This window comes from Dermacentor silvarum, chromosome 6 (assembly GCF_013339745.2).
Source record: "Dermacentor silvarum isolate Dsil-2018 chromosome 6, BIME_Dsil_1.4, whole genome shotgun sequence".
Taxonomy (NCBI): domain Eukaryota; kingdom Metazoa; phylum Arthropoda; class Arachnida; order Ixodida; family Ixodidae; genus Dermacentor; species Dermacentor silvarum.
This window is the reverse complement of record NC_051159.1, coordinates 54,133,725-54,143,153: the sequence shown is the minus strand read 5'-3', so window position 1 is coordinate 54,143,153 and position 9,429 is coordinate 54,133,725.

Sequence of the window (9,429 nt, the reverse complement as noted above, 5' to 3'; positions counted from 1 at the left end):
GCATTCTGGTATCCTGGACTTTGAGATAATACCACCAGGGTACAAAATACAAAGGAAAGATCGAGATTCCCGCGGAGGCGGAGTCGCCTTGTTGTTTCAAGAATGTTTGCAAGTACAAAGGTTACCTGATATTGCCGGCACTGAATGTCTCATCGCGAAAGAGTTTTTGGACGACTTCGAATTCAATCTTATAATTGCTGGTTTTTACAGCACACCACATTATGACGTATTCTTCGATGCTCTGAATGAATTTTTGTGCGCAACTGGCATACATTGCTAGAATATTTGCTTGCTGGTGATTTCAACGTCCCGTCAGTTTTCTCATTTCCCTGATGCCCTTTGCGCGGCAGCAGAGCCTTTAACTCACATCGTTCTTTTCCATGCTTTGATTTAACTGGTAAAACAACCGACTCGCGCACTAAACATATTATATCCCTTTCTTGTAAATGACCATGTCCTGAATCGTAATCTGAGTGTCCACATATTCCAGATAGTTTCAGATCATAGAACGATATGCCTTGCATTGGAGCTAAAATTCAGATTAAAACTCTCTAAAAACCAGTACTCGATTCCTGAGTTCTCGCGCTCTATACCGATGTCGACATACTTGATACCTTAGAAAATAAAATTTCTGATTTTGCTTCTCTTTCAGAACGGAATCCCACGTTGTGTCCGTTGGCAGTTTATGATGTTTCTTTAGAAAACTTGTTCACTACTGCATCTACACTTTTGTTCCCAAAAAGCTGAAATTTGTATGTGAAAGGAATCCGTGAATGACAAGAGACCTCGTACGACTTGGGCGAAAACTAAAGCAAGTAAGAAAGCAACATAAAGCACGACCCTCAAAGGCTAACGCCGAAAAGCTAACCAAGGTGCGTTTACAGCTTCAAACTGGCATTTCGAAAGCTAAAGACTATTATCAAAATGTTGCTTTAAAAAACTTTCTTTTGTCACCCCAGATAAGTTCTGGCGGTACTTATCGCTGAAGAAAACCCACGTGTCCGATATTTGTTAGGATGGTTTCATACGGACAGATAAACTGAAAATTGCAAATGCACTTAAGAAGTATTTTGACTCTGTATTCACGAACTATGATGGAACTTATAGCTGTTTTAAATGATATTTCACCCATCGCTGATCTTCACGTAAACAAAGCAGGCGTATTGTCCTTGCTTCTTCATTTTGATATGAGGAAGTCGCCAGGCGTCGATGAAATATCTAATGCTTTTTTTGCGTGAGTTACGCCGAATGGTGCGCCAAATGTCATTGCGTTATTTATAATAAATCACTTTTATGTGCAGAAATTCCACGTGATTGAAAACATGCAAGAATAATTCCCATCGCTAAATCAGACGACCGTTGACTGCTCTCGTCTTACCGTCCTATCTCCCAACTTCGTGCTTCGTCAAAACTGATAGAACACATAATATTTAAGAACGTCTGAGTCTTCATTGAAAGTAATGAGCTCTGCGACGCGCGACAATACGGCTTCCGTCATGGTAAATCCACAAAAACAAAACTATCAGAAACAGTGCATGAAATCGTGGCAGCACTAGACGGTAAAGGCCAAATTGACATGGTATTCTTTGATTTTGAGAAAGTCTTCGACCGTGTGTCCCACCAAAGGTTATCAAAGTTAACACCTATTCTCAAAAATGACCAACTAATTCACTGGATTAAGGCGTATCTTAGGGGCACGCGCAAAACAGTCGTTGTTGATGTGCCACCTTATCCAATGTGCAATCTGGAATACCACAGGGATTCCACAGGGATTCTACATTCCACATTCCAGGGATTCCGCAGGGAATTGGGCCCCCTGTTCTTTCTTGGGCCCCCTGTTCTTTCATGTTTTTATCAATGATATAGTGAATAATATACCAGTTAAAATTCGGCTGTTTGCAGATGACTACGTACTTTATCACGAAATTCACAGCGAGCACTTCAAGAAACCAATGTAAGAAAAGATCATTTTAGACTTCCTGGTTACGTAGGCATCCACAACAACGCTCGATGCACAGCGCCGGCATGCGGATCCTTCCAGTGTACGGACGCCACGCATCCGCGAAATACTTCAAAAGCATCGCTATATCTCCGAGCTGACCTACATTTTGCAGTAATTGACACAAGCGATATCTGCGATGCCGATTTTGAATGTACAGCCGTTACTGTGAGTCTCAGAGATACGACGACGACTGTGGCAAGTATATATTATCGCCCGACACGATCTTCAGACACCACCTTAGTGGAGTTCTTAGTCTCTCGGTGTGGCCCATCATTTGTGCTGTGCTGGGACTTCAATGCCCACCATCCTCGCTGGTGTTCTCGTCAACAAGACCAGCGTGGGATAGGGATCAACGAGCTTATTGTTAGACATGATCTACAAACACTCAACGACGGCTCACATACATTTGTCGGCAGAGGGAAGGGACAGTCCACCATCGGCCTTGCGATATCAACAAGAGATGTGTGTCTCGCCTGGTCATGTGAATCTGACCCATGGAGCTCACATCACCTACCGATTTGGCTGATTCCAGAACATACTCCTAGCCGCCAGACTGCCGCCTACACAGTGACGAACTGTAACAAGTTCCGTCAGCTGATTTCAGAGGCCCCATCACACGACAAGTTGTTTAAACTGGTGAGCGAATGTCTTCAACAAGCTACCGTAAGACGACGGCGGGGCATAGATAAACCGAACCCTGATCTTAAGCTCATGAGTCTACGTGCCTGTCGACGCCGCGCTTACAGGAGAGCGCAGCGCTCTAAAAGAAGCTCCGAATGCTACGGTGTATATCCACCTAGACGCAGCCATACGGCGGCACACAAAACAACTTCGTCGAAAGAGCTGGGTAGTACTGTGTAGTTCACTGCATACGACAAATGGTTTTGGAAGTGTTTGGCGAATACTGAAGGCTCTTCGCACTCCTGAGATCTGCAAGAATACAACTGCTGCTTTGTGCATAACGACTAGCCGGACTCCGAAAATTCTTGCTGAAGCATTTTCCGACCTTTTCGTACCTCCTATGTCAAGTGACAACGCAAACAATGACGTTAACCCTCTGACCAGTCAGAACATGACAACGTTCTGCTATGGTCCAGCTTGCCAGATGGATGAAACAGACTTTACTCTCGAGGAGCTCCATCGCGCCATTAGCCTCTCCAAACGTCGCACTGCCCCTGGTGAAGACGGTGTTACGTACCAGGCATTACGAAACATCGATGAGGCCTTTCATCAAAATGTCTTGGACGCATATAACGAAGTGTGGCGAACGTCTCTGAACCCCAACGATTGCAAATCATCTGTGGTGATACCAGTCTTAAAGCCTGGGGGCCCTGCAAAACACCAGAAGTCTTACCAGCGAATATCGCTAACTTATAATGTTATGAAGCTGATGGAACGAATGGTACTGTTTCGTCTAGATGGCAGGCCACAAGAGCTTAATTTGTTTCCTGATGTCATGACCGGCTTTCTTCGTCACCGTTCAGCCCTCTATAGCATAGCTGACCTCGTTTCATCTCTAGAGTCTGCTTGAGAAAACAAGCACTCGGCATACATGCTCTTCCTGGATATACAGCAAGCTTTCGATTCGGTTCCCCATAAGGCGAATATTATCGCCCTTAGGAATGCGGGAATTTCCGGTCGACTGCTTCATTTCGTGCATAACTTTCTATCTGAGCGCCACATGAAAGTGCGTGTTGGAGGAGCAACAAGTGATTCTCGCCCTGTTAACTGCGGTGTACCACAAGGCAGCGTCTTGTCGCCGCTCCTCTTCAACAGTGTACTTGCTGGACTTCCAAGCCGATTGCCTCAGGAACCTGACTTTCCAATATGTGCAGCAATCTATGCTGATGACATTGCACTGTGGATCAGCGGTCCTTCGCACCACGGTCCACGTCTTCGTGGAATCTTGCAGAGAGCGCTGAATGCAACTTCACAGTACTTGAAGGAAGTTGATCTGCAGATCTCACCAGCTAAGTCAGCCGCAATTGCGTATCATCCAAGGCGACGGGCTCGTCGAACCATGAGCCGGCTGTACCTCGAAGAGGCACCAGTACAATGGGTACAACACCACCGCTAGCTGAGCGTAATTATCGATAATCGCCTCTCTTGGCGCCCTGCCATTACCTCTGTGTGGTGCAAATGCCAGTCGCTGCTCAAGTATGTGGATGCCTTGACTGCTAGGGGCGCTGGCTGCGACCAGACGACAGCACTTCAGGTATACCAATCACCTGTCCTCTCTGACGTGATGTATGCCTTGCCAGTCTTGAACGTGCCGCCAAATGTGATGTCTGAGTTGAAACGGGGCCATCGTGTTGCCCTCCGAGTCATGCTTGGCTTACCTCGTGAGGCGCAATCTGTTCCACTACTCACGGAAGCGCACCAGATGCCCCTGAGCTTGCAAGCAGACCAGAGAGCGCTACACCATATCGAGCGTTTGCACCGATCATCAGACCGCCAAGCACTGATTAATCGGCTGCTTCAGCGCCCATTCTCTCGGATGGGGAAAATGGCGGCTTGTTTGTGGACATTACTCACAGTTCAGGAGACACTACTTCATTCACAACTCCGAAGAAGCACAACAAATGTTCCTTCTCCATTTATCTGACAATTCCCGAAATACACAAAAAATCTAGTCAGCCTGATCCGGCACTATTTCAATCGACCCAGTGCCACCTATTTGAAAAATTTGAAGGTTATATTGAAGTATTCACGGACGCATCTGTATACAGCGACGCGCAAGGTGCTTCTGCAGCTTTCTTCTGCCCTTCGACTGGCATCAGGCGGGTATTTAGAATACTACATCCAACCACATCAAGAACTGCAGAACTAGCAGCGATTGATGTTGCTCTGAAATACCTAGACGAAGAATTAAACGCCTTGAAGGTCGTCATTCTTACAGACTCCCGTGCTGCCCTCAGCAGACTTAGACAAGATGCCGATAGCCCATTGTTTTGCAGTATCCAAGAAACTTCCAGCAAAATTACTTCCTGTGGAGGGTCCCTCATTGCCCAGTGGACACCCTCGCACGTGGGCATCTCTGGAAATGAAGAGGCTGATCGCCTCGCTTCAAGTTGTGCCCACCACGAATGTGACTGCCGTAACATTTCCTGCGTGGTTGAAAACGCTCGTCTTCTGATACGCCGACACCTCATAAAGCAGCACCCAGACCGGCGTGTTGCAGATGGATCGTTCCCTCCCCGTGTTCGTGGTCGATGCTTGCCCCGTCGTGCTAGCTCCTACCTACCCTCCTACCTAACCCCTTTCCACTGCTATATAAGTTAAGGGTTGGGTCGCTGTTGGTGCGCAAACGCCTATACCGACAAGGACGTGTGGACAGCCCATCGTGTACGTTATGTGGCTCCTGTGAGACACTTGAACATCTCGTTTTAGAGTGTCCCGCATTCGTTGCGCAGCGCGCATTAACAATTAAGGAGTATAGACTTATGGATCTGCAATGTGCGACCCTTGACGATTGCCTATTTCCAAAGGGGAGCGCTGCTTGACGTGACCTAGCCCATCGAGCCCTGCTGACTTTTCTGAAGGACACTGACTTGGCCTCCCGTTTGTAGCCATTATTTTTATTTTTGTTTTGTTCTGTCTGTGTCTCCGTCATTTCTTCATTTCCTCTTTTCTTTTCTCATATTTTCATTTCCTCTATTCCCTCCTCCTATAGGAGTAGGCAGGCGTTGTGCCCCTCTCGGTGGCAGTGGTCAGCTTGCTCCCCCTTTAATCCCTTTGTGTCCTTGTGTGTATATGTGTACAAATCAAATAATAATAATAATAATAATAATAATAATAATAATAATAATAATAATAATAATAATAATAATAATAATAATAATCACAGCGAGGCAGATCAGGCGATCCTAAATTCATTTTTATCACCAATAGCGACATGGTGCTTAGAGTGGCAAATGAGCATTAACCTAAGAAAACAGTATCAATGATCATTACACGCAAAAAGCAATCGTTACCTTTTGTATACAGCATTAACCAGACCATAACTGATCCTATGTTACAGAATATAAATACCTTGGTTTTGTAATTACGTCAGACCTTAGGTGGAATAGCCATGTATCTCACAAGCTCGGATACCTGAGGAGGATCTTGGCTAAATCTACAAGTAACATAAAATTAATAGCATACAAGACTATCATAACACCTTTGTTAGAATACGCTACTCCTGTCGGGGACCCTTACACCCAAGCAAGCATAAATATTATTGAAATGATACAGCGGAAATCAGTCAAGCTTATTTTTAATTCTTACCGCCGTCACACATCAGTTAGCACTCTTTTACAAGAGGCGAACCTGGAAACCCTAGAGGTAAGGCGATATCGAGAGAGGCTCAAAATGTTATATTTAATTCATTGGGAGCATGTAAAACTAGATAAAAAAGGCAAACTTCACCTTGTAGCCGGCGCCTAACGCGTTCATCACATTCATTCAGGTTGGACGAGTATCCGCACCATACCACTTTATTTAAGCAGTCGTTTTTCCCTCGAACAATTCATGATTGGAACGCCCTGCCTGAAAACGTTCTTCAAAGCTCAACCTTATTATTCTTTTTGCACGCTCTCGGAAATCTATGACCCGAAACGTTTCCCGCGGTCTCTGTCTTATTCCATATATTATGTGATATAAATCATATCATGTTAAGGGCGCCCTTTTTTTGGGTGTATAAGCCATTGTGTAAACGGGTGCTGTATTGCAGAATTCCTTGATATCTTCCTTCCTTTCTTTATTTTAATTTTTTCATTGTTGTTTCTTCATTTTTAGCATTGCAACGAGATGACGCTTTGCTTGTTTTCAATTTATTTTTACATTATTTTTTGTGTTTCACATATGATTAGGTTGTTAACCCTTTTATGTACATCCCATTCCATCCTAGGGCCTGTAAAACAGGCTGGTAGTACGAAATAAATAAATAAATAAATAAATAAATAAATAAATAAATAAATAAATAAATAAATAAATAAATTAGGCTCTTGCTGGGAGAGCATTTGAGTTTCCCGACACCGTTCTGGTAGCATGATGATCCGCACGTCAATAAGGAACCTTGAAATCTGAGTATCCCAAACAACGTTGGGAGGATTGCAGAACGCTCTCAGCCTTTGAGGTTAAAAGAAGAGGGTGATGGTCAAATACAGAGTAGGTGGATAGAAATAATGTAGCAGCATGTGTGTATGAAGACTCCGGAAAGAGAAAATGTGTGAGGTAGCTGCTATACCGTACCGGAATTTGTCTTGAAAAAAGTAAGTTTTTTTTACAACCTGTCTAGGTTTAAATATTTGCTGCTTCTTTTTATAATATCAGAAGCTGCTTTGATGGTTTTTTCTGAAGAATAATTCTCACATGATTGACAATGCCTGTTTGCACATGTAGATTTTTTTCCGCCTTCTGTGCCTATTTCTTAGGAGTGAAAACAGTACGCTTACAAGTTTTCTCGCTTCGAATCCAGTTTATTCTGGTCATTTTCACATGTCGTTGAGGAAAATATAGGAAGTCAACAGCAAAAAAAAAAGAAAGAAAAACATCATTTGTACAAGTGCGTATCAAAGCACGACATATCAATAATGCAGTGTAAAAATCGTATTATTCCTAAGACGGACAATCTTTACAGCCTGTTTGTTCATGAAATAATATGCCTGTACCCAGTTTATGAATACTTCACTTAGTTTTGTTCTATCGATTTTAAAACAAATTTACAGTAAGCTACCATATAAAGCGCGTTTCTTCTATCTACACATTACACCTGTTTGCAGGTGTATATCCCTGTTGAAGTAAAGATTATAAAGCGTTTATATGAAATATAGAAGTGTATATCGCTTTTTAAAGCCGTGGTATTTTCCAAGTCTTCAATTGTTTATATTATATTTTTTGTATCATCCACGCGTAGGCTTCGTCCACCCTGTTTTTTTTTTTTACTTCATCATCCTTTAGTTTACCCGTAACCCTATCTTATTATTCTTCTCTACCAAAATTGAGTGTGGGGGAGAGGGAGGTACATGTACATAAGGGCTTCTGAGGAAGGCAATTGCTGTTCTAATTAATGAACCAACCCACGCGCTTGTTGAAATAACACAGTCCGCTGGTAGCATACGCTGTTGTGAACATCTCAGACAACTTCTGCTGTCGTACGTGGACCGTTGAGCTCGCAAGCGGAGCGCAAACTCACCTTTCTACCAAACGCTCTCGTTTCAAAAGACCACATGATCCTCGCTCTTTTCCGTGTGCTTTATTTTATAACAAAGCACACTCCCGTACACGACTACTATTGGTCGCTGCAGTCGGCTACACCGCGGCCGCCGCGAGGTCGCGCCACGAGTCCAGTGGCTAAGCGCACTGCGGCTCGCCAGAGGGCAACCACGTTTGGCTTACGTTTAGCGCTTCGTAGACACCAAAAGCGAAGTCCAAAATGAAATTGGAACTGTGCGCCGCGGTGACGTTTCGGAGGTGGAGCACGGGGCCCCACTCCGCCGTAGCCTTCGCTGTGCAAGGCATTGGAGGAAGAGGAGCACAACGGAGGTCGTGTTTGATTGCCAATAACTCCGCTTTTTATGACCGCAATAAAGTACTTTTGGCGGCAAAGTGATTATAAAATAGCCTATTTTCACTTCAAATGTATTACTCCACTTTGATAAAAAGTGCTTCACGGCTCCTGTAAGAGCGCGACATTCCTTGTTGGACCACTGTTGGTTATTTGATGCGATAATGCAGAAATTGTGGTTGCAGAAGAAATTACGACGGCGCTGCAGTTATAAGATATTGGAGATGTGTGGCTTGGCAATGACGCGATTCGCGTAGGTAACAACGATCATTATCGGCACGATATCGCCGCACCAGAAGTGTCGATCTACGGCGGAATAAAAATTCTACAGAGTATCCCTTCTTTTGCGTCTGATAAGGGCATGAAAAATAAAAGCGAACACTGGATGGGGGCTTTGCGAGTCTTGCGACGTTCCCTTACTGCATGTTCAAAAATGAACGCTTGTACTCATTATCTACTACGCCAAGTTAGACTAGTATACGCCCTCACTTTCCGAAATCGGCAGATACAACGGGCGGCAATGCTCTGAGGATGTATGGTGTTCGCAGTTCTTAGTTGTCCCCTCTGCAAATGTTGAACACAAAGCAATTGGAGGTGTCATTAAGGCGATGACTAAATTGGATATAGCTATAGAGAAACGCTTAGAGATACTATAGAGATATAGCTTAGAGAAACGCTGAAGTCGAGGGTTCGTCATTGATCTGGGCCATCTCGGACCACTGTTATTTAAAAAAAAATTCATAAGCGTTCTTGCATTTCGCCCCCATCAAAATGCGACCGACGTGGCCGAGATCTTCCGCTGGACTTCAATGACAACATCCAGAAAATTTGCAGCATATATTCAGAGCAGCAATGCGACATACAGTGCTCTCATTAT